At 41.5% G+C, this 26,766-nt stretch overlaps 1 long non-coding RNA gene across 1 annotated transcript; it reads left to right on the top strand.

Annotated features, from left to right (window-relative positions):
- The first annotated feature begins 380 nt into the window (after window positions 1–380).
- On the top strand, window positions 381–24,163 carry LOC131381399 (uncharacterized). The gene is made up of 3 exons (XR_009210142.1): window positions 381–406; window positions 21,960–22,209; window positions 24,070–24,163. It is a non-coding gene; the product is annotated as an uncharacterized LOC131381399 (long non-coding RNA).
- The last annotated feature ends 2,603 nt before the right edge of the window (window positions 24,164–26,766 follow it).

The raw sequence follows: 26,766 nt of genomic DNA, 5'->3' as shown, positions 1-26,766 counted from the left end.
TTTGGTTATTATCAAAACTTGACTTCACTGACAATCAGGGTTGGTGAGTTGTAAGCATCAAACTGGAATTTGCTGGTTCCTGGGTTTCTGTTTAGATAAGGAGCTGTAGTTTGGACGTGTGTTAATAAAGCTACCTCTGTATTTGACATACCTACCTCTGATGATTTCATAAAAGAGTGAAGAGTCAATCCATGTCTTCAAAAATGCCATCTTAAAAATCCACAAATTGAGTTTTATAGGCCCAATTATGTCAAATGTATTATCTGAGTAAAATTTTCATGTCAAGAATAATCATCATATTCCATTACCTTTAAAAAACATGAGCAATTAAATTATTTAAAAGTCCATCTAGATATTGACATTTCATGTTTTTTTTCAGCAGAAAATGTGAAAAAAGGTAAAAAAGGTAAGAAAAAGTCTTTCTTAAACATATCTGAATGGTAGTGTAATTGTTGGACAGGTTCTTCTTGCCCATTGCACAGATAAACCCAATCCACTGAGACAGCATTATTGCAGTAAATAAATAATTAACACAAGGCTGGTCAAGTGGAAGGGCAGATGTTTGTTATTACTGTAATCAGCCTCCCTGATAACTCAGAGGCTAGGATTTTTATGGATTATTTGGTGGGCAGGGGGCTAGGGAATGGGTGCTGCTGATAGGTTGAGAAACAGATCATAAGCGTATGGAAAATGGTCCTCATGTGCTGAGTCTACCTCTGGGCTGGAGCCACAGGACCAGTTGAGTCATGAGCCATGGGTCTGGGTGAGGTCAATTGGTTGCCAGAATGCAAAAGTCTGAAAAACATCTTAAAAAACCATCTCAACAATCTCAGGTTCTACAATAGTGATATTATCTACAACAGCAATTGGAAAAGTCACAAGTCTTGTGACCTCTGACCACATGACTCCTGAGCAGTAAGGGAGTCATTTTAGCAGAATTCAGGCCCCTCACATAATCCTAATTTTGTGCCTTTCATTAATCTTACAAAGACCATTTCAGTCCCTAAACAAGAAGAGGATTGATTTTAGGGAAGAACTATTATCACCCTTGCTTAATTAAACTATAAACTAAATTCCCTCCATGATTAGTTTGGCCCACATCCAGGAATGAAGACAGCCAGTCTGTGAGGCTTGAAGCAAGACTGAGTCAGCCATGCTCGACTTCTCTCACTGTCATATTTCTGCAAAGGCAGCTTCAGTAGAATCTGTGTTGTAGGTATGTAAGTGCTTAATGTAAAATACTTTCAACTTTGCTGTAGGTTTTAAAATTTTTAGAGTAAGATGTTGCCAAAAAAAAAAAAAAATCTGTCTATTCTTAAGGCTTTGAGAACAATTACTGACACAAGCAGCTGACCAATTAAAAAGCAAGGAGATATCCCGTTTGGAAGAGAGTTAGCAGCTGTTCTGCTCAGACCTTGACCAGCCCAGTGCCTCCCTGTCATAGCCCTAATTGCAGGCCTCTGCTTCTGCGTCCTGCTCAAGCATGGCTTTATGACACAGTTTGCCGCCTTGCTGGGCATCTATAGAAGTAGAAAGTTCATTCTCAACATTAAGTCAAAAGCTTCCTCCTTCTTAGTTATGCATTTTTTTCCAGAGGTTAGGGTGGTGCCTCTCAACCTTGGTACAATAGACGTTTGGAGCTGACCAATAGTTGTTGTGGTGGCTGTCCTGTGCATTGTAGAGTGTTTAGCATCATGCCCGGTCTCTACCCACTAGACTCCAAGAGGTTTCCCTAGTTGTGACAACCAAAAATATGCCAAACATCCCCTGGAAAACATTCCCTGATGAGACCCATTGCTCTGGAGCAATTCCCAGTTATTTTTCTTTTTTGAAGTGAAATGCTGCTGAGCAGTCAATGTGTAATTTTCTAACCTAAAGCTAGAGTTTTATTTGTATCAGATTTCATCTTGTTGAATTGGAGATGTCATTCAGCCTGTTGAAGTCTTTCTGAATTGTAACTTCCTTGTATCCTCTAAGCTCTTTCTTCCTGAGTCCTCTTTCTTGGCTGGGCAGCCAGGCAGGCTGATGTGGTAACCTGGCTTCTGCATCCATCAGGGTCCCAGCAGAAAACAGATGCCTCACTCACTGGGTAACTGAGGAGAGTTTAATGCAGATTTACTGTCAGAGATAATGGCGGAATTTTAGAAATTAACAAGTTGTCGGCCGGGCGCGGTGGCTCACGCTTGTAATCCCAGCACTTTGGGAGGCTGAGGCGGGCGGATCACGAGGTCAGGAGATCGAGACCACGGTGAAACCCCGTCTCTACTAAAAAATACAAAAAATTAGCCGGGCGTGGTGGCGGGCACCTGTAGTCCCAGCTACTTGGAGAGGCTGAGGCAGGAGAATGACATGAACCCGGGAGGCGAAGCTTGCAGTGAGCCGAGATTGTGCCACTGCACTCCAGCTTGGGCGACAGAGCGAGACTCCGTCTCAAAAAAAAAAAAAAAAAAAAAAAAAGAAATTAACAAGTTGTCATTCATAATTGCCAAAAGTTAGAAGCAACCCCTGTCATTGACAGATGGGATAAAAAAAAATGGGGTCTATCCATACAGTGGAATGTTATTCAGTCTTAAAAAGGAAGTAAATTCTGATGCATGCTGCAATGTAGATGAGCCTTGAGGATATTGTGCTAAGTGAAAGCCAGTCACAAAGGGAAAGATTCTGTATGATTCCACTTATATGAGGTCCCTGAGCAGACAACTTCATAAAGACAGAATGTAGAATGGTGGTTACTGGGGGGTTGGTGGGGAGAGAAGAGTGGGGAGCGATTTACCAGGTGCAGAGCATTAGTTTTACAAGATGAAAACAGTTCTGGAGATTGGTTGCACAGCGATGTGAATATATGTGGCCCTACTGTGCACTTAAAAATGACTGTGATGATAAATTTTATGTTATATGAATTTTACCACAACTTTTTAAAAAAGAAAAACTAATGAGCAATAGTGTGGTTCCCCAAAGCTCTCGACAGCTTTGGAGGAGCAAGATGAAGGCTGCCAGCCTTGAGTGTGTAGCTCTATGAAGAGGACTGTCTGACAGGAGCTGTGGCCTTCAGGGGGGATTTCTGGAGAGAGACACATGTGGAGAACAAACACATCAGGCTTCGTCTACTTGCTTGCTCCCTCTGATGTCTGCCAGCACCTCCAATGACAGAACCAGCCTAGAAGGTGAGGACCCACTGATGTTACCTTTTGGGTCAGTTGTCTGGGGCACACAGCACAGTGGAGAAGAAGGGCCAGGGCCCTGCAGCAGGTGGGGACATCCAGTTTAGGGCCCACTGGCACATGCTGATGGAAAAATAGGTGTCTCTCTTTAAGCTCTGGCTTCAGAGACCCAGAGGGCAATCTTTCCGGGGGGAATCAGAATCAGAAAAGGATGAAAAGACACATTCACCATGTAGAAATACGCTGAATTGATTATGGGGCCCTAAGAACATGCCCACAACAAAACCCAGCCCTTGAAGACACCCACAGAGTGAGTGGCTGGTCACATGCAGTAAGCAGAAGCAGACAGCATGAGCACAGCAGGCCACCCCAGAGAGGAGCTTTTTATAGAGACTACATGACCAGCAAGGACGAACAGTCTTCACAGGTTTGTGTGTCCATGTAAGTTGCTATATGTCCTACATCATTCTCACAATACTGGGTTCGCCGTCAGCATCGCAGGGCTCTTCCCATTTTGTGGAAGGGTGGTTTTGGCCACTGATCTTCAAGCTTGGCCAAGAGAAATCTTAGAGCAGAGAGTAAGGAAACAAAAAGGAAATGAGCAGGACTGATGTTTCTGGAGAGGAGGTGAAGGCAGTGGAGGGACACAGGCTTCTCTTCTCTGCCTTCTAAGGTGATCCCTGAATAGACTCTCACAAAGCCCCCCGGGCTCCATAAAGCATGGCATGGGATCTACAGGTGTCCCTGTCTGCTAGGGTTGCCATAGCAGAATGCCACTGACTGGGGGCCTTAAACAACAGATATTTATTCTCTCACAGTTCTGGAGGCTAGAAGTCCAGGATCAAGGTGCCTGCAGTTTCTCCTGAGGCCTCTCTCTTTGCCTTGCAGATGCTGCCTTGTCTGTCCTCACATGGCCTTTCCTCTGTGCCCAAGCGTCCCTGAGGTCTCTTTCTCTTCTTATGAGGACATCAGTCCTATTAGATTAGGGCCCTACCCTTATGCCTCATTTAACCTTAATTACCTCCTTAAGGGCCCTATCTGCAAATACAGTAACATTAGGGGTTAGGGCTTCCACATACGGATTGTGTTGCCCAAGACACAACTCAGTCTATAACAACTGGTAAGGTGAAAAGCATACAGGCTGCAAAATCAGACTAGCCCCACTTCCACTCACCTTGGGCAGATACTTTGACCTCACAGCAGTGACAACATGGCTATCCTTAAGGATGGTGTTGTAAGGAACAACTCAAGTGAGAAAAATTCAGGGAAAGTGCCTGGCATAGGGCCTGACCCATGGTAGCGGCTTAACAAATGTAAATGCCATTCTCTTTCCCTTTAATTACAGTTTTCCAGTCTTGCCCTCTCTCACTCACCTCCCCAAGCCCTAATAAGCACACTAGAATCTATTGTTAAAAATTCACTGACTTTATTTTATTTTTTCTTTATGATTGAAACATAAAAATTGTACATATTTATGGTGTTCAACACGATGTCTCAATATATATAAATACTTGTCTATACTGCCCAAAACGATTTACAGACTCAATGCACTCTTTCTCAAACATACCAATGACATTCACAGAAATAGAAAAAAAAGTCCTAAAATTTGTATGGAACTGCAAAAGACCCAAATAGCCAAAGCAATCTAGAGCAAAGAAACAGAGATAGTGAACTGAAAAGGGGTTAAGTCCACAGGTTGATTTAAGTGGCTCAGCTTAGGGAAGAGGGGAGTTAATGAAAGTAGCATGAGGAGTCAGATGCAGACTTCCTTAAGGAGAAGTCTAAGTGTCTTTCAGGGCTTTTTGGTGAGGTTGCTGTCATTGTCAATTTTAGCTAATTTTAATTCAAAACACAGGGTTTTGTTTGGGCTTTAAAATGTTTTATTCATACTACTCTCATGTTTAAAAATCATCAATAGATGAAATGAAATGAAACAAATAGGAAGGAAAGAATTTTTCTCCAATAATCAGGCAAGGGCTGGTTTAAAGAAAGAAAGAGAAAAAACGCGGTTACAGCGAATCCACCTGGAATAAGTTTATGACCACTGCAGCCCAGATTGTCCCTGTTGTAGTCGCCACCCTATGAGATAAAAACAATGTTTCAAAAGTGAGACAGTAGCTGAAGTTGCAGTAAGAATTAACCTGCCACACTCCTAAGGAACCTGGCTCCTTTTGCTTCACAGGCTCCCCGCTAGGGACTGAATGCTTGTGTCACCCTTACCCTAACTTCATATGTCGAGGCCTAATCCCCAGTGTGATGGTATTTGGAGGTGGGGCTTTGGGAGATAATTAGGTCATAAGGGTGGAGTCTTCCTGAATAGGATTAAGGCCCTTATAACAAGACATGAGAGAGACTGCTTCTTTTCTCTGCTCTGTGAGGACACAGTGAGAAGACTGCCATCTGCAAGCCAGGAAGCAGGCTCTCATCAGGCACCATATTTGCCAGCACCTTGATCTTGGATTTCCCAGCCTCCAGAACTGTGAGAAATAAATGTTTGTTGTTTAAGCCCCCCTCCCCACCCCCCAAAACACCAAACAAACAAAAAAAAACACAAAATAAAAAACAAAGAATCATTACACTACCTGCACTACCTGACTTCAAAACATACTACAAAGCTATGCTAACTAAAACAGCATGGTACTGGCATAAAAACAGAAGCAGATGAATGCAAGAGAATAGAGAGCCCAGAAATAAATCTGCATGTTTACAGCCAACTAATTTTTGGCAAAACTGCCAGTTGCACAAAATAGGGAGAGGTTACTGTCTTCCATTAATCATGCTGGGCAAACTATATATCCATGTGCTGAAGAATGAAATTAAACCCTTATCTCTCACCATGTACAAAGACTAACTCGAAACGGATTAAAGACTTACATGTAAGACCTGAAACTATGGAAACAACTAGAGGAAAACATAGGGGAACAGCTCCATGACAATGGTCTAGGCATAGACTTTATTTTTTAGAGCAGCTTAAGGGTTACAGAAAAATTGAATGGAAAATAGAGTTTCCATCTCTGCCCTTCCCTTCCCGTATGGAATTTCCCCTGTTATTAACATCTTGCATTAGTGTGATACATTTGTTACAACTGATGAATCAATATTAATATATTATTAATTCAAGCCACAGTTATATTAGTCAAAGTTCACCAGAAACTGAAAGGAGATACATAGATATATATAAGAGGAGGTTTATCACGGCAATTAGCTCATGCCAATTATGGAGGCTGAAAAGTCCCGCTATCTACCACCTGCTAGCTGGAGACCCAGGAAAGTCAGTGACACAGTTCAGCCAGAGTCTGAAGGATTGTGAACCAGGGACCATTGGTGTAAGTCCTGGAGTTCAAAGGCCTGAGAATCGTAAGCCCCGATGTCTGAGGGCAGAAGAAAATGGAAGTTGCAGCCAAAGAAGAGAGAAGTCGCCCTTCTTTCACCCTTTCGTTTTTTTGGGGGGCCCTCAACAGATGGGATGATGCCTGCTCATGTTGGTGAGGGCCAATCTCCTTTATTCAGTCTCCTGATTCAAATGCTAATGTCTTCTGAAACACTCTATGCCCTGAATGGTATTGTCTAGGTTTTTATAGTTTTGGGTTTTATATTTAAGTCTTTAATCCATCTTGAGTTGATTTTTGTCTAAGAGAGTGTAAGAAAGGGGGCCGGTTTCAATCTTCTGTATATGGCTAGCCAGTTGTCACAGTATCATTTTTTGAATGAGTCCTTTCCCCATTGCTTTTTTTTTGTCAGCTTTGTTGAATATCAGATGACTCTTGGTGTGCAGCTTTATTTCTGAGCTCTCTGCTCTATTCCATTGGTCTATGTGTCTGTTTTTGTACCAGTACCATGCTGTTTGATTACTGTGGCCCTGTAGTATAATTTGAAGTCAGATAGTGTGATCCCTCCAGCTTTGTTCTTTTTGCTTAGGATTGCCTTGGCTATTCAGGCTCTTTTTTTGGTTATTTTTTCTAGTCCTATGAAGAATGTCGTTGTTAGTTTAATTGAATCTATAATTGCTTTGGGAAGTATGGCCATTTTAATGATATTGATTCTTTCTATCCATGAACATGGAATGTTTTGCCACTTGTTTTTGTCACCTTCAATTTCTTTGAGCAGTCTATTGTAGTTCTCATTGTAGAGATCTTTCACCTTCCTGGTTAGATGTATTTCTAGGTACTTTATTCTTTTTGTGATAATTGTGAATGGGACTACATTCCCAATTTGACTCTGGGCTTGGCTGTGGTTGGTGTGTGGGAATGCTAGTGATTTTTGCATGTTGATTTTGTATGAGACTTTGCTGAAGCTTTTTATCAGCTGAAGGAGCTTTTGGGCCAAGAGCTTTTTGTTCTCTGCTAGCTTTGGGGTTGGTTTGCTCCTGGTTCTCTAGTTCTTTTAGTTGTGATGTGGGGTTGGTAAATTGAGATCTTTCTAATTTTTTGATGTGGGTGTTTATTGCTGCAAATTTCCCTCTTAACACTGCTTCAGCTTTGTCCCAGAGATTTTGATATGTTGTATTTTTGTTCTCATTAGTTTCAAATAATTTCTTAATTTGTGCCTTAATTTCAAAGTTTCCTAGATGTAGGATCATGTCATCTGCTAACAGAGATAGTTTGACATCCACGCTTCCTATTTGGAAGCCCTTTATTTCTTTCTCTTTCCTGTTGTTATGGCCAGGACTTTCAATACTATGTTGAATAGGAGTGGTGAGAGAGGGTATCCTTGTCTTCTGCTGGTTTTCAAGGAGAATTCTTGCAGCTTTGGTCCACTCAGTATGATGTTTGTGGGTTTGTCATAGATAGCTCTTATTTTGAGGCATGTTCCTTCAATACCTAGTTTACTGAGACTTCTTAACATGAAGGGTGTTGATTTTGTTGAAAGCCTTTTCTGTATCTATTAAGATATAATCATGTGTTTTTTGTCTTTAGTTCTGTTTATGTGATGTATCACATTTATTGATTTGTGTATGTTGAGCCAACCTTGCATCCCAGGGATAAAACCAACTTGACCATGGTGGATAAGCTTTTGGATGTGCTGCTGGATTTGGATTGCCAGTATTTTGTTGAGGATTTTTGCACTGATGTTCATCAAGGATATTGGCCTGAAGTTTTGTATTTTGTGTGTGTGTCTCTGCCAGCTTTTGGTTTCAGGGTGTTGCTAGCCTCATAGAATGAGTTAGGAGGGAGTTCCTCCTACTCAATTTTTGGAATAGTTTCTACAGAAGTGCTATCATCTCTTCTTTGTATGTCTAGTAGAATTCGGCTGTGAATCTGGTCCTGGGCTGTTTTTCATCAATAGACTATTTATGACTGATTCAACTTTGGAGCTTGTTATTGGTCTGTTCAAAGATTTAGTTTCTTTCTGGTTCAGTCTTCGGAGGGTGCCTTTATCCAGGAATTTGCCCATTTCTTCCAGATTTCTGGTTTGTGTGCATAGAGGTCTTCATAATATTCTCTGATGGCTATTTTTATTTCTGTGGGGTCAGTGGTAATATCACCTTTGTAATTTCTGATTGTGTTTATTTGAATCTTCCCTCTTTTCTTCTTTATTAGTCTAGCTAGCTGTCTATCTATTTTATTAATATTTTTCAAAAAACTAACTCCTGGAGTTGTTGATCTTTTGAATGATTTTTCATGTCTCAATCTCCCTCAGTTCAGCTCTGATTTCGGTTGTTTTTGTTCTCTGCTAGCTTTGGGGTTGGTTTGCTCCTGGTTCTCTAGTTCTTTTAGTTGTGATGTGGGGTTGGTAAATTGAGATCTTTCTAATTTTTTGATGTGGGTGTTTATTGCTGCAAATTTCCCTCTTAACACTGCTTCAGCTTTGTCCCAGATATTTTGATATGTTGTATTTTTGTTCTCAGTTGCAAAGAATTTCTTGATGTGTGCCTTAATTTCATTGTTTACCCAAAAGTCATTCAGGAGCAAGTTACTGAATTTCCATGAAATGGTATGGTTTTTTAGCAATTTTCGTGATCTTGATTTCTAATTTTACTGCACTGTGTTATCTTAATTTTCAATGCCCTAATAACATATGAGTTTGAGCATCTTTTCATATGCTATTTGCCATCTGTGTATCTTCTTTGGTGAGATGTCTGTTTAGATCTTCTGCCCATTTTAGAATTTTCTTTTTTTCTTATTGTTGAGTTTTAAGAGCTCTTTCTATATTTTGGGTGCAAGTACTTTATCAGATATATGTTTTGCAAATATTTTCTCCCAGACTGTGGCTTGTTTTTTCATTCTCTTAATGCCTTTTTTAGAGAATAAGTTTTTCATTTTAATGAAATATAGCTTATCCTTTTTTTCATGGATTGTGCTTGTGTGTGTGTGTGTGTGTGTTTGTGTGAAAGAGAGAGTGTTTCATGGATTGTATTGTAACTCAAAAGTCACTGCCAAACTCAAGGTCACCTGATTCTCTCATAGGAGTTTTATAATTTTGCATTTTACATTTAGGTCTATGACCCATTTAGAGTTAGTTCTCATGAAAGCTGTAAGGCGTGTGTTAGATTTTTTTTTTTTTTTTGCATGCGAATGTCTGATTGTTCCAGCACCATTTGTTGAAAAGATGCTCTTTTCTCCATTGTATTTCCTTTGCTCTTTTGCCAAAGATCAGTGGACAATATTTGTATAGGTCTATTTCTGGGCCTTTTTTCCATTCCATTGATCTATGTGTCTATTCTTTGGTCAATACCTCACTGTCTGGACTATGATAGCTTCATAGTCAGTCTTAAAGTTGGGTATTGTTAGTCCTCATTAGAAGCTTTTGATAGTTTTACTTTGTGTACAGATTTTATTCCTTTCTTTTAAAAATCTGAATTTATCACAAGATTCTTCTTGCAGCATCATTCTTAGCTTATTTCCTCTCTTTTATTCTGTATATACATTCTTTGCAGGTACATTGTCAAGATTTTAATTTGGGAAACTCCCATTTTTTCCTGAGTTGTTTTTCCCTCCATTTTGAGTTAGGCAGGCTAGGACATTGTCAGAATGGACACGTAGTGGTAGTGAATACTTTTGAATTGTTTTAAGTAATGTCCTATATCTGTAACAAGCAAGTTTGAATGTTGCAGTGTAGCCTATCCAATTGTAAGTTGGTAATTTTTACAGATGTGCTACAATATATACTGTTTTCTATTTGATAGTTGTGTTTTAGAATATAAAATACCGATATTGTTTAATGACATTTTTGTTAATAAAATACTATTACATATTTAATATGAATATAGACAAAAATCAGTGATGCATTAAAACATAAAGGAGTGGGATATGAATATAATTTCTGAAGCAATGATGAAATGGAATCAATAGAAAATTTCAAAAACGGAATTATTTGGTATAGTCCATATAAGTAAAGCTAACTCTTACAGTAGTTGAGACACAGATGCAGATGCTGGAAAATTCTACTGAGATTTATATTTTAACATTTCTTGAAGACTCAAGTACATAGAGCTAGAGTCTGCAGAAAAGCAGAAAAAGGCTTTCACATTTATCAAATGATCTATGGGTCTCTAAGCGTTAATAATTGTTTTGAAAATTGCTGTTTCCTCTGAGGTTGCCTTTTAATCAGCATTTGTGCAGCTGCATCATTGTAGGAATTTGTTTATTGCTTTTTGAAGCTGGAAAATTACAGGCCCTCTTTTATTTTACTTTTAAGAGTCAGCTTTGCGTTTGCAGTGTCAAAATTTACATTTTAAAGAGATAGGTAGGGAAAGGAGAGAAACAAAAACCTGCAGCTTAGAGACCTTTTGTCTTCTTGGCTGTGAAATTCACAGTGAAAAGAATACTACACTACTGTTTCTGTTCATTTCCAGGAACTTTCAAGGCAGGATTTTAACAATGCCCCATTTTTCTTACTTTTTTCCTTTTTTTAAAACATAGAAGTATCTGATAGTGGGGTTAATTATTCCATTCTGTTTAGTGAACATTCAGAACCAATGCCTGGATAAATGTCACAGTGTTTCCTAACAGAGAAATCTTCTGTATTTCAGTGGGTTAAGGTGACCAGGTTTGCTGCAGAGGCTGTGCAGTGAATAAGGGTGTTGCTTCTAAAGGACAACATTTATACCTCTGACAGCATTAATTTTTATTTGTATAATAACAGTTTTCCAGCTGGTGAAGATAATGTCTTGTCCTAACAAAATTAATACACAATTAATCCTTGAACAATGCAAGGTTTAGGTGTGTCAACTTCCTGCCTAGTTGAAAATTCTTGTAGAACTTTTGATTCCCCTAAAATTTAATTACTAATAGCCTACTATTGACTGGAAGCCTTACCAGTAACATAAACAGTCGATTAATACATATTTTGTATGTTATATGTATTATATGGTGTATTCTTACAATAAAGTAAGCAAGAGAAAAGAACATGCTATAAAGAAAATCATAAGGAAGAGAAAATACATTTATTATTCATTAAGTGGAAGTGGATCATCATAAAGGTCTTCATCCTCATTGTCTTCACATTGAAGGCTGAGGAGGAGGAGACATGGGAGGGGTTGGTCTTGCTGGCTCAGGGGTGGCAGAGGCAGAAGAGATGGGGGAGATGGAAGGGGAGGCAGAAGACCCAGGCACATTTGGTGTAACTTATTGAAAAAAAATTGAAGAAAATTTGTGCGTAAGTGGACCAAGAGAGTTCAAACCTGTGTTCTCAAGGGTCAACTGTATTATGAAAATTTTTCCAGTAGATGAAAGTAAAGTGTCTTATGGAAGGGAAACCTTTTTTCTAATTTGCACAGCTACGGGGATGATTATGCTTACAAAGGTGAAAACTGCTGGAAGCACAGTAGATTTGGGGAAGAAAATTCTTGGGTTGCATTTTTGATCCATTAAAGTTGTTCAACCATGAGGCCAAGAAGGCAATTGAATGTATTCAACTAAAAAGAGAGATTTAGGTTAGCAATGTACATATAGGAAGAAACACCACCTACACAATGGTGACAATATAGTGACGGGTAACATCATGAAAAGATGGAGTGTAGAGTTGTAAGAGAAGTTCTAGCATTGGAGGAAATCCAAAGTGTAGCAGGGAATGGAGGAGGAATCAGCAAACAGACGAAGAAGGACAACAAGGGGGTCCACAAGAAAGATGCAGCCATGTGAGTTCAGGGGAGCCGGGGAAGAGAGAGGCTCAAGAAGGGAGTCATCCTCAGTGTGGAAGTTGCTGAGAGAACAGGTTGGATGAGAAAGACCCAGGGTCCCTTGGACTCAGGAGGAGGAGGAAAGGCAAAATGCAGCTGCATGAGAAGTGACTGAGTGATGAACAAATGGCAGCTCTGAGACATTTAGCTGTGGAGGATGGTGATAGGGCAGTGACTGAAGAGGATAAAGGATGGGAGGAGTTTCTTTTTTACTAATGAGAAAGACTTAAGTGTTTGGGGACAGTTTTTCATGGGTCTCTCACACTCCTATGCATCTTGCAGGCAGAGGCATTGACTGCCTTTGTTCAAAACTATATTTTCAGGAATGTTTGTATGGGGAATAGGCTTGGAAGATAGAGAGTGTTTTCCTCCCATCAAGGGGTAGATTTGTTTACTCTCAGTCAACAAGATAATGTCTCCCTCTGGGGAAAAGCTCAGGCAGGCTTTAGGGCTCACTACGAAAGAACTGGTTTCGCTAAGCACAAGGCTCCTATAACGCACCTTGAAATGACCCCAGGTATTACTTGGCCCTTTTCACGTTATTTTATGGGCATTGGGGCTCAGTAAACCAATGTCAATAGGCTGGTGCTTGTGCTGTTTGCTGTGAGTAATAAAATCCTTTTCCTCTGACCCAGGAGTCTTGTGTTTTCTCCCATCATCCATAAAATCATGGCAAGCTACTTGTTTGCTTGCAAGCAGAGTCAAATCTCAGGCTTTCACAGTTCTTCAGAGTAAGCATTGATGGTGAAAAACCTGTAGAAAGGGAGAGAAGGAATAATTATAATCAAGTTTTTTGAGATCAGTGAGGGGATGAGATTTAATGTATAGTTGGTAGTTTTCAAAAACAACCTCCAAAATCTAGAAGTCTTGGCATGATTCAGCCACACAGATTCTAGCTCTTTGATATATAGTCCTTTGCATATAACATTCTTCTGCTCTCAGCTAATGTGCTGCTGCTAATTTTAGCAAGTTTCAAAGCCAGATTAAAAGACAAGAAAAATGTTGTGTGTTGTATTCTCCTCGCGGGCTTATATTTGTAACATACTTTTTTGGACCCTGGTTATAAATAGGGTTTGTCATTTACTGATATTTTACATAAATAATTTTATCTCAACATCTTCTGTGAATGTCTGTGTCTGTGTGAAAGTGTGTGTATCAGTGTATATGTGTGTCTGCATGTATGCGAGTGTGTGTCTATGTGTGTGTGCATGTGGTGTCTCCGTGTGAATGTGTCAGTGTGTCATGTGAATGTGTGTGTCTGTATGAGTGTGTGTGTAGCGTGTCTGTGTGAATGAATGTGTGTCAATGTGTATGTGGGTCTGTATGAATGTGTATGTGTCAGAGTGTATGTGCATCTGTGTGTATGCAGGAGTGGGCCTGTGTGTGAGTGTGTGCATGTGTTGTGCATGTGTGTCCGTATGTGTACTTCATTTCTTTCTTCCATCCATTATATTATTGGGAAGAAGGCTTTCTTTCACAAATAGCACACTTGGCTTCTAAATTAACTCTTCATTGAAAGGAACATGAGCACCATGAAACACAAAGCCAATCTAGGGAAACAATGATGTTTCCTGCTCTTGTGCCTGTGGGACTGGCGAGTACCTGTACATATTTTTTATTCTTTATAAAATTCCCAAGTCAGAATACTGTGGTAATGCTGATTATTCACATTCATTCCCCCTTATAAAATTTATTATTTCATTCAAACTGAAAAAGGCTGTCATTATTTTTTTAATGAACTTAAATAAACAATTTTGGTTCTTACCTGCTTTAATTTGGAATTTAAATAAAAAATTAAGAATATTTTAATCTAAAAGAAATACTTTTAAGGATAAATATGCTTTAAGATAATAATTCTTCATGTACGTAGATAAAATAATTCCATGAATGTCTTTAAATAGAAGCCATCTTTTCTCTACTAGTTTCTTGGCCTGGGTTTCCCTTGTTCTCTCCTGAACCTTTCTCTGCGGTTACATAGCTGTTCTAATTGAGCGTGCTGTAAGTAAGCTGGCGTGTACACCTAATGCTATAAGCCAGGCAGCCTTTGCTTTTTTCCATTGTAACCTCAGTGGCACATTAGATTTTAAATTAACCTTGTGAAATTGTATCTCTTAAAGGCACTTTTTAAATAAAAAAAATCAGAGTCATAGTTACTGATATATGTAACATATATATTATATATGGATAATAATATTATATGGATATATATCTTTTACAAGAAATACTTTAGTATTCACAAATTGAGTTCATATCAGTCCTTAAACAGATGTGGCAAATACAGACCTGGTGTGACTGTGCTGAAATAAACACACGTGATAACTTATGTGGAGAGGGATGCTGATGGTTAGAATTACCTTGCTGAAATCTATCCTCTGCATCTACATTTGCGGAATGGAAACTCCCAGCCATTTAACAAGCCACTTACGAGAGTAGACCCTAGAACAGAAGATCTTAACATTTTGTACCATGAGCTTTTTCTGTACTTAACTTCTGTGGTAGTCCTGTGAGGATGATGAACCCCTCATCAAAATATTTTAAAATGCATAAAATGAAATACATAGAATCACAAAGTATAGCAGGTACTGTTGGTGCTCCTCACAAATCCACTTGGAGTCCCTGTACCATTTCTGTGTGCTCATTTCCCATATTTTGCATGTGCTGTATCCTGACCCAGACCTGTGAGTTTCTTCCGAGGACTGCTCTTGGCCAGGGGGAGCTCTTTGCCCATAGACAGAAAGCTAGCAGTGACGGTGAGTTTATGGGTTCTGAGCTCCCTAAGCTAATAACTGACTGTGCCCAGAGTTCGAAACCCCAGTTCTGTTACCTCTGGTTGAAACATACTCTGAGTTCTAATTTTCACTCCAGAGCTCCCAGTAGAACCAGGCTGAAGCTGAGACCTCACGGGAAGTCTGAACCTTGCTGTCCTCTTTCCTTCTCTCTCCTTCCCCACCCCTTCTCCCATTTCTCTTGGAAGCTCTGCCTTCATAAAACACTTGCACATGAGCCCTCAACTCAGGATCTTTTGTCTGGAAAACCTCATCTAAGATACAAAGGAAACTGGAAATCCACTGACAAAGTACTTTTTTTTTAACTGTGACATAGTATGTGCATTTTTATTGACACAACAAATACCAGGATTCAGTGGCAAGTCTGATAACTACAATAATTTTGAAGCAGAAATGAACATAATTGATATTGTAAGATGTCTGCAACAATAGTATTGCTAGTACTACAATGATTGCCCACATCCATAATAATAGGAAATATCGAATTTCAATTACCATTAGTGAAAATAAAGATGTAATTTCTCCACTGTTGTAGGCAACATAATAGCCCCTCAAAGATGTCCATTCCTAATCATGGAAACTTATGATTCTATTTCATTACCTTACATGGCAAAGGGAAGTTGACCAATGTAGTTAAGTTAAAGATCTTGAGATGGGGGGTAATTCTGGACCTAATGTAATCATAAGGGTCCTTATAAGAGGTAAAGAAGAGCATTAGAGTTAGAGAAAGAGATGCAATGATGGAAGCAGAGGTTGGAGTGTTGCAGCCACAAGTCAAGGAATGCCAGTGGTCTGCAGAAGCTGGAAACAAGCAAAGAAGTGGCTTGCCCCGTGGATCCCCCAGAAGGATTCAATGCTGCCCACACCTTGATGTCAGACGTCTGAGTGCCAGGACTGGAAGGACAAACATTTGTGTGATTTTAAGCCACAAAATTTGTGGTCGTTTGTAAAAAACAGCAGTAGGAAACAAAGACACCAGCCGAGTTCATAGATACCTGAATTCCATTCACTGCCCTTGAGGGGTCATAGACTCCAGATTAAAAGCCCTTTCAGAGAGGTTAATTCCTTGGGAAGGACCTCAGTTCCCTCAACTACAAAATAATGGTGGTTTGTCTTAATGATGAATATGGCCTAGCTTGCTGCTTGGGTCACTGGTTTCACTGTCATTCACAGCCTTTGTCAATCTGGCCCAGGGAAGTTTGGCACCTAGTACTAGAACTCAGAATGCTGAGACAAATTCCCCGCACTCAACCCTACTCTCATCTCAAACTAGGGAACACAGACATTACCTGCCAGGGTTAGAACAGGCTGGAGGGATTCACAGCTAAGTCTTGGTGCCCAGTAGCCGAATGACTGGGGACTAGGGTGGGGTGGCCAAGGAGAGTGGCTGTGTGCCAGGGCTTGGGCAATGGCCCAAGTGATGCAGGAATTACTACTTGGGCAGAGACAGACCTCTTACTCATGAAACACATATTCAATCACTCAGTAATACAGACTTCTGTTCAAGGACCTTATACTGTAATTGGAGAGAAAAGGCAAACACACAAGTAGGCAAAGTAAGGAATTTTGCACTGAGAGCCAAGCCCTGTAAAGGGTGCTATGGGATTTTAGAGGGGAAAACAAATCAATAAAGGATAATCATAGAAGGCGTCATGGAAGAGGTGGGACCAGGCAGGTGGTAGTTGCACAGCCAGAGAAAAGAACAAGGAAAAGTCTAGTAGATTATAAAGCATAATGGGCCAAAACTTGGAAGTGAGAAGAGGGCCATGTGCTTGTTTCAGCTAATTGTGCTGAATTAAAATAATTAGTTCAGGGATGTTCCCAGTGCCGTGCGCTGCAGCTGTGGTGTGGTCTGTGCCCTCAAGGAGTCCGTGGTGGCAAAGGAGGACACACAGGACAAGAATATGCTCAGCCACATTCAATGAGAAAGATGTATGCACAGTGAAGCTTGATGATGGTGAGCTGCTTCTAGAAGCGTGAGGTGGCATGGACAAGAGGGTCTTTGGAGAGAGGGCTGCTTAGGTGGGACAGCACAGTATGAACAAATAGGGTGGAAAGGCTGGCCTTGGAGCAGGGACTAGTGAGTACCAACAAGCAGCTCCATTCAGCACGTGCAGGTCTGACGGCCTGAGTCCCTTCCACCCCTACAAGTACAGGCAGGTGGAGGGAAGGCAAGCCAGAGAAACACGCAGCACTCCAGGACTTGCTACTATACTTTATTAATCCTTTAGTACTTTCCTTAAATAGGTCAAATCCCTCATAACGCAGTCCATGGAGTTTATCGATTTTTGTGGTACAGGATTTTGCTGCATTACTTAAAATCCATTTCCAATTTATAAGCGCTCAATATAAAACTGCTGTTATTCAGCCTTTCATTATTGAATGACGAAGGGATGAAAAGGCTTCGGAAAACAGAAGAAGGAAAGGAGGAAATTGCATGAATTTTTTAAACCATAGACCCTACAAACAAATCCTTTTTCCACCTCCATTTCCCAGGAATTTGGTAGATGGTTTGGGATGTCACGTTTTGCCTGTTGCTATTTCATTTTCCCGGAGTGTGTTTGACTTGGATGTTAGAGATAGTGTGAGTGGATAATTTCTGCTTGGAAGAACAGTGAAAAGGCCATGAGTAGCTCCATTTCATTCCCTCTCTGAAACAACCAGTCCATTTAATAAGAAAGGGCCTGCTCCATCCATGTGAGGCCAGAAAATCTTAAGTAGTTCAGGATTTTTCAATACAGAGAAGTTTTCCAAATGAGATCTAGTTAGCAATTGTGTTAGGAGTGATCCTAGACAGCAGAAATGGCTAAATGGTTGGGGACCGCCCTGTCCTAGATGTGATGGTAGCCTGAATGTTCATTCCCCATATCTAGTCCCTCTCTAAATCCCCTGACATAGCACAACTGGGAAAGGCCGTCCCTTGCAAGCTGTCTCTCGACTTCTTTTTGGCCACATAAGAATGACCCTTGTGCCTGGAACAGTGCCTTTCCCAGAGATAATGAGCCCACACAGCCTGTGCCAGACTAATTGCCTTTGTGGGGATATCTTTCCCCATTGCAAGCTTAATACATTCCTCTTTGCTGTGCTTAAGTATGTGCCTCACACGGCACCTGGCCAACCTCACTGCTGTATCTGTCCTCCACAGGAGGGGATGGGGTCCTTCTGCTGAGGGATGAACAGGGTGTCTGTAGTCACATCTCTGCATGGGCCGCCTAGAGAGACTCACTAGCTATAGGGAACCAGCACACACTACTGAAGCTGGTCTCTTCCCTATGTAAGTGAAAGCATCACTCCAGACACTGCTTGGCGACTCTGATACCAAGAAGCAATGTGCAAAAGTGTTTGGAGTCCTTGCCTGGGATTGGCACTGGTGCACAATGAAAGAGCCTTGGGGGCCAGGGCTTCAGCTATGGACCCCTGGACAAGGTGGGAAAGTGGGATCAGCTCTATCTCTGAGGGGCCCAGAGACCTGGAATGTTGATTGAGGAGCTTCAGTCCAAGAAGAGTGGCTCTCCACAAGGAGCTGGAAATAATGGGGGGCAGTGGAGTTGGCCATCTCCTACCACCATGAGTGTGTGGCCCCGGCAGTATCTGCCAGGAATTGCTGGCCCCAGCACATTTGTAGGGAGGAGTATTGGAGGGCTGAGGTGCTGTCTGCTGTGGATAGAGTTGTATCTTCCCAAATTCATATTTTGTCCTCCCTAAACCCCCAGGGAGTTTGTTGAACACAGGACCTTTAAGGAGGTGACTGAGGTGAAATGAGGTAATAAGGATGGAGCCCTGCTCCCATAAACCTGGTGCCTTTAAAAGAAAAGGAAAAGATGCCAGAGTTCTCGCTCCACAATTTGAAAACTCAGTGAGGAGATCCAGGAGCCAGGAGGAGGCCCTCAGCAGAATCTGGGCAAGCCATCACCCTGAGCTCAGACTTCCCGTCTCCAGGGCTGCGATGAAATATGTGTCTGTTCTTTAAGACCCTGACCTGTGGTATTTTGTTACTGCTGTTCCAGCTGACTAATTCACGGTTTATCTCTCAGGCTGGTAGGGGCTGGTACTTAACATTTCAGGAGAACTGGGCCCCCATATCCTCTGCTCAGCCCATGACATGGGGCAACATGTTACTGTGGGCTGGCTTATTGCCAGTTCAGAGGGGTGGAAATCACCGTGCCTCTCTAACACTGGCTGGTTTTCCAAGAAGTAGCAACAGCAGAGACTGTACTGGCTTGGGATTGCATCTAGCTAGAAATAATAGAAAATGTAGCTATTAATAGATTGGCTTAAACAAATTAGGGGTTTTATTTTTTTCACTGTAACAGGTGGTCCAGAGCCAGGCATTTCAAGGTTAGCATAGCAGGTCCATGATGCTGTCAGAGACTTGGGCTCTTTCTGTTCTTCTGCACAACTGCAATTAGCAGACAGCATGCTTATTACCTTGTAGTTTTCAAGATGACTTCTCTAGCTCTAGCATCAAGTTCCTGAACCTGGTCAGAAGAAGAGAAGGCCAACCAGCGTGTGTCAGCTGACACTGATCATCCTGTAGCAACTTCCACTTATATCCCATTGGCTAAGACTGTGCTCTTCCTACCTGAAGGCAGGCTGGGAGATTTGGTGCAACAAAATGTTCTGTTGGTAAGAAAGAAGCAGAGAAGGACACTGGAAGGCAATGAGCACTCTCTGACACAGAGGATTCACAGAGCTGAAAGCAGGCAAACCAGAAACAAAGCCAAACCTCACCTATGCAGACCTGGCTACCAGAAGGGAGAAGACAAAGCAAAATACCTAGACTAGGGGCTGCTGTTGAAATTAAGGAGTAGACAAAGTCAGCAACGACTTTAACAATAACAACTAAAAGTAATAGGGGCAATTAAGGGAATTCAGTTAGATAAAAACAGGCTTTCCAGAGCTAAGACACATGATCTTTTAAAGCAGGGGTCCCCAACCCAGTACCAGTCTGTGGCCTATTAGGAACCTGGCCACACATCAGGAGGTGAGTGGCTGGCGAGTGAGCATTACCACCTGAGCTCCACCTCCTGTCAGATTACAGGTGGCATTAGATTCTCATAGGAGTGCAAATCCTGTTGTGAACTGCACATGCGAGGGATCTAGGTTGCTCACTCCTTATGAGAATCTAATGCCTGAGGATCTGAGGTTGAACAGCTTCATTCCAAAACCACCCCCTCCCCAGGTCCATGGAAACATTGTCTTCCACAGTATTGTTTCCTGGTGCCAAAAAGGTTGGGGACTGCTGAGGTGGGCGGATCACCTGAGGCTACTCTGGAGGCTGAGGCAGGAGAATCACTTGAACCCAGGAGATGGAGGTTGCGGTGAGCCAAGATCGCACCATCGTGTTCCAGCCTGGGCAACAAGAGTGAAACTCCGTCTCAAAAAAAAAATTAAAAAGTTAATTTGGGCCAAGTGTGGTGGGTCACACCTATAATCCCAGCACTTTGGGAGGCCAAAGCGGGCTGATCACCTGAGGCCAAGAATTCGAGACCAGCCTGGCCAACATGGCAAAGCTCCATGTCTACTAAAAGTACAAAACTTAGCCAGGAGTTGTGGGACACTCCTGTAATCCCAGCGACTCTGGAGGCTTTGGCAGGAGAACTGCTTGAACCCAGGAGGCAGAGGTTTCAGTGAGCAGAGATCATGCCGCTGTACTCCAGCCTGGGCGGCAGACCAAAACTCATTCTCAAAAATAATAATAAAAATAATTTGATAAAATGAAAGAGCACTCATTCTTGAGAACCAAATTAATTGCCTAAGTGATTAAGTTGAAGAAAAATATCAAAGCCTAGAGCCATGAAAATCATAAGCCAAAAGGTAAATTCCCTTGAAGGTCCTGGCTAGAATATCTAACCAAAAGAAAGATTTGGATCTGCTAATGAAAAGGGCTATCAAGTGCCAGATAGGATGAATTTCTTTGGAAATACTGAATTCCCAGAAGAAAAAAGTAAACCTTTAAAAATCAAGATCTGAGGAAAATAACTTATAAGGCAAATGGCCTTAAGTTGACACCAGGCTTATTCTCTGCATGACTAAAAGCCTGAAGATAGTGGGTTAACATGTCTACACAGTGGAGACAAAAGGAAGACCACCACCACCTGTCATGGCAGGGTGTTTGCCGGTGTGAGGGGATTGTGAGGGGACATTGTGCATTAGATATCACAGGCATATACTCAAGAAGGTACACTAATCACATCAACTCACTCTTTCACAGTCACGAGAAACCAGAAATTATAAAGATTGAGAGTTTAAAATAGCAATCAAAAGTAAACCTAGGAAAATCTTTAGAAACTTCTGTTGATCATGTAAATAAAAATAAAGTGAAAAATTCCCTATTGCTTCTGAAACATTTTACAATAATCTGATTGCAGGGCCCTCAATTAAATCAATGGAACCATTTCTTCATATGCCAAGATAAGAATGCCAGGGAATCCCTGTGACAAACATTCAATATGGGGGAAATGCATATATAGAATTTAAAGTAGGTAGGTGATCTGAGGGGAAGGACGTGGACTCCTGTTACAGGTTTGTCTGCTGGTGTCCCCCAAAGCCCTGGCCCATGTGAAGCTGCGTGATGGGGGAAAGAAGGGAAATGTTGAGGGGCAGGTAAATGTGGGGAGTTGGTGGCTGCTCCTGAGCCTGGGGGGAGGTTTTGGAGGTCCTTCTTGTGGATTATATGTAGTCATGGTGTTGAGAAGTCATTTCTTTTAGAACTTTGGTTTTGAAAAACTAAATGAAAGGGAAATGGAGAGAAAGGGAGGTGAAGGGAAGGCAGAGGAGAAGAAAAGAGTCCAGGTTGGGAAGTCAGAATGGGCTGATTATGAGTGGGACCAGGTGGCATGTTTTATGCCCACAACACTGACAGTGCTAGTTGGGGGTCTTCTGTTGCAGGGGTCCAGTTGATGGCTCACGTTCAAGGTTTACATGATTATGGGACAATCATTTATCTGCAAGCCAAGGAGATGGACCTAACAACTCAAACAGAAAGGGACTACAGTTTTCCAGAGAACAAAGCAAATGACAAATAAATAGATCAGTATTGGACTTGACGATGAAAAAAAGGAACAAGTTATGCAGAAACAACAGTAACCCTTAGAAGAGCAGGGCCACAGGTGGGCTCTGTCATCTGGAAGAAATGCGGGTGAGTAGTCTGAAGACAAACTTTTGGGCTAAATAGTCTGAGCAGCAGGTGCCTTGGCACCTGTCACCACACCTGTGCACTGAGTCCTGGTGCAGTCACAAACTTATACTGTGCTGCCTTACTCACACATCCTCTTGGGTCAAGACCCTTTCACATGCCAGTGAGTGTTCCCTTAACCCAATAAGCCCCTCTTCCAACGTACTATTAAGCTATAGCCATGGTTTCCTGGTAATAAAGATAAAATCTACCTAACTCTTGGTTAGCATCTTAGTCCCCCCTAGATATGGAATCCTGTCTCAAGCAAAACCTTACCTCCCTGTGAGGCTGGACTCCACCTCTGACCATCTTTCCCAGCCTACCTTTTGCCTGAAGTGCCTGTCTCCTGCAGTGCAACCATAGCTATCTAAATATCATCCCCACTTCATTGACTTGTTATTTCAACGAATATGTATTGATTACCTACTAAGTTTTGGACATTCACAAGGCCAAATGCCAGGGATTTTGAGCTAGATGAGGTAAGGTCTCTGTCTCCAGAGAACTCATTTTCTGGTGAGAAGGAGACAGTCACATCAGGAGATAACTGCAATGTAACGTGGAAAGTAGATAAAGACAGGCACATGATAGAATGTGGGAAGTACACTGAGTGTGGGAAATACAATGAGAGAGACAGGCACACAGTAGAATGTGAAGATGGATTAATGGTGCTTCATCCCACTTAGGGAAGGAGAACAGATAGTGGAGAACATACAGGCCTGAGTCTTAAAAACTGGATAAGCATTTTCTATACATAACAGGGAGGAAAGGCAGGTACTGCCCTAGAGGGGACAATACGAAACAGGCAAGGAGGTGAGCTATCACATGGTATGTATGGTGGGCTACACGTGTCTAGTATTGACTGGAAGTACAACTTACAGGAACAGCACAGTGTACATATGCCGCCACAGCCTTCCTACATTCAGGACAAACATTAAGTGGTCACAGCACCATTTCCTGCTGAGTCTGATTTTAGCCTCAAAATCCTTTGAAACACACAGCTCCAGGCAACCACAGCTAATTGGTCAGAGTTAGCATACAAAAGGTAACTTATTTACCATAGTTTCTGTAAGCAACAGGGACTATTGAAGCTGAACTGTGACAGGGACACACATCTTTGTCTTCACTACACTGACTGTAAACTCATTGAGCCCGAATTCTGCATCAGATGCCAGAGTGCTGGTTCTCAGTCCACGCTGTGCTCTCTCCAGTCTGCTCTGTATCTCAGGGAACAGTATTCTCCATGTCTCTTTGCCTTTGTCTTTCAGGTAGGTTTTGCCATTGGGAGGCATGTGCCAAAAATTGGAGGCAAGGAGATGGGGGAAGCTCTCACTCGGCCTTGCAGCATTTCTGGCCAAGTCCCCTGGTGGACCCAGGATCCCCTAGGCATACTCTCCCTCTGTGGGCTCAGCTCCCACCAGACTGGCCTGCTGCAGTTCCAGCTTCGGGTGGGTGACCACCTCATCCCTTTGTCCCTGCAGCTGTGGGAGGGATGAACCTCTGGTTGACCTTACTATCCCTGTTTGTTTGTTTAGTCTTTCAGCAATTCCACTATCTTGTTCCTGACCTGCAGAATTTAATTCCTTGTTTGAAGCACCTGGAGTGACTTTATTTTTCAGAATAAAGCCTTCACTGACTCACCTTGTGTCACTTCTACCCTGTCTGGACTCACTTTCCTTTCCCCACTCAGTAGCAGATGGTGCCCCATCATGTTTCAACACTGAGTTTATACTGTGTATGAAGTTAGGGACCTAGTAGAGGAGAGGTGGGTTAGGGATGAGGGGGTGACAGAGAAGAGACCTCTCCAACTGTGTCTGGACATTCCAGGTAGTCGCTCTGCACAGGGCCCCAGAAGAGCACCTCAATATCCCCGGCTGAAAGATTTTCTTCAGAAGAGAGGACCCTGCCACCCTCCTGCCCCCTGCTTGGGAAGTCTCAGTTCTCTGAATTAACAGGAAGAGCTAATGAAAATCTAGAATGTACTGAGGAAAGGACTTATGAATCCCAAAATTGACCCTTATTTCACAACCTTTCGGCAAAATGAGAGGATAGTGGCACCCATGGTACCCATTCAGAATGGGAAGTTGTCTTATGTATCTCTCCCACTGCACCTCCAGCCGCTTGTTCCCTCAGAGTGAGAAAGGTTCAGAGAAACAGGCAACAAAAAGGAATGGCCTTGATATTCCTCAAATCCACCTGGAGAGTTTCCTTCCAGGTAAGCCACAGAAAGAACAGTAGCCTTCCTCTAGGATCGCTTTTCCTTCTGGGTCTCTGCAGGATTATCATTGAAAGGTGGTAACTTACCAGGTTCTGAGGCCACTCAAATTTTGTTCAGTAATTTATAGAAATATGGTTTCTAAAAATATTCTCATTATACCTAAAAGGATAAGGATGATGATGTCAGCTGAGTTTCATTTTAGGCAACAGTAGGTAATTCTGCTTACCTCAGCTTTTGAGAACACATGATTCTTACCTGTAGATTCTCTTTTGAAATGATTATTCTTCACATAAAAATAAGTTTTTTCTCATTTTAGAAAGAGCACTCTTATTTAATTAAACCTTCCTATTTATACTCATTTTGTAAAATTTCTCTGGGATTTGGAGCTGGTCATCTGTGGGAATTTAAATCCATGGGGAACAGCTTGTCAGAGTCTTGGTAACTTTATTAGTAAAGATCTTTCTCTCTTCTTTTTCCTGCTGACTGGGCATTAAGGCTTGATCTGAATCATCTGTTATATTGAAACTGTACATAAGTATGGGGCTCTCAAATTCAGAGAAAAACATAGAGGAAGAAAACAAAAAATGACACCTGTGGTATATAAATAAGCAAACCTGTATTAAGTGAATAATTTTTATTTCTTTCTTGACTGAGGAATTCAACTGATTCTCCATGTCATTTAGTGACTTAATTGTCTTAATGACTCCAGGGACTCCTGTGTGGCTCTGCCTCATATTAACTCATGGAATCTGTTTCTTGCTGTGTTTTTATTAGGAAAGCTGGCTGTCTTTTTGAATAGATGTAGATTGTTCTTTCTTTTATGTGGTTGCTTTATGAAGGTGTTAAAAATGCCACTCTAAAAGACAGGACTGGCAAATTGTTTAGTTAAATTGTGGCAGACGCCTATGAATTTTTCACACCCATTATGGTTTCCCTGTAATGTGCCATCATCCTGAATAGATTACACTTTAGATATTTTCAGTGTTTATCCAAAATGATGCCACAACCTTATGTGGTCCACTTGGAAACACCCCCACTCCAAGCCCCAGCAGCAGCTCATGGAGTTTGATCAAATGCTTCCATGCACACTCTGATTTTATTACCCCTTCATTTCCTTGCACCAGACAGATAGGGAATTCAAGATGCACCTAAACAATGAGGGACATCCTTTATTCAGGTCTCAATGCTGTATTGATGTTATAGAATGACTGAATTAGCATCATTCCATTTTGTGTTTAGAGATATTAAATGTCATTGAGAGGAAATATAGTTAAGAGGCAAAACCCTAAAACTTGAGGATTAAAGAAGAAAATTTTCAACACATTGGTGTTTTCATATGAGCATATGGAGACATAGCAATTTTAATAATGTTGCCACTTTGCTAAAAGCCTTTGTATTGAAGAATTTCTTGATTATGTAAGCAAATCTGATAATTAACCCTCATCCCAGAGAAAAAAAACCATCATCACATATCATCAGGGCCTGGGATATTAGAGCTGACCCTACAGTCCTGGCCAAGTGTTTTGTCCTTTTTAACCACATACATGACAAATGATGGACTGCTGTGTAATATATTCCCTTGGGCGACCCAAAACTTCCAGCCTTTGATTCACTCTGCAGTTCAAAAACTTCTACCTAAATTCAAGTGATTGAGAGGGATACAATTTTGGAATATCCTTAAGCTCGTTTTAACCCATTATTTGTTAGTTTAACAAACAAACCGCAGGGAAATTCACATAAAATTAATGATTTAAAGTGCACAATTCAGTAGTATTTAGTACATTCACAGTATTGAAAAACTACCACCCATTTTAAGTTCCAAAACATTTTCATTGCTGATATGGTTTGGCTCTGTGTCTCCACCCAAATCTCATCTCGAATTGTAATCCCCACATGTCAGGGGAAGGACCTGGTAGGAGGTGATTGGATCACAGAGGTGGTTTCCCCTAAGCTGTTCTCCTGATAGTGAGGGAGTTCTCAATATCAGAGAGCTGATGAGAGAGCTGATGGTTTTAAATGTGGCACTTCCTTGCTCTCTCTGTCTCCTGCCGCCTAGTGAAGAAGGTGCCTGCTTTCCCTTCACCTTCCACCATGATAGTAAGTCTCCTGAGGCCTCCCCAGCCATGCGTAACTGTGAGTCAATTAGATCTCTTTTGTTTATAAATTACCCAGTCTCAGATAGTATCTTTATAGCAGTGTGAAAATGGACTAATGCAATCGCCCCAAAAGAAAACCCCATTAAACAGTTACTTGTTATTCTCACCTCTTCCCAAGCCTTGGCAACCATCGTTCTTCCTTCAGTCTCC

Source organism: Hylobates moloch, unplaced genomic scaffold (assembly GCF_009828535.3).
Source record: "Hylobates moloch isolate HMO894 unplaced genomic scaffold, HMol_V3 SCAFFOLD_15, whole genome shotgun sequence".
NCBI lineage: Eukaryota > Metazoa > Chordata > Mammalia > Primates > Hylobatidae > Hylobates > Hylobates moloch.
The sequence above is the reverse complement of the archived record's forward strand: the minus strand, read 5'-3'. Positions and strand labels throughout refer to the sequence as shown.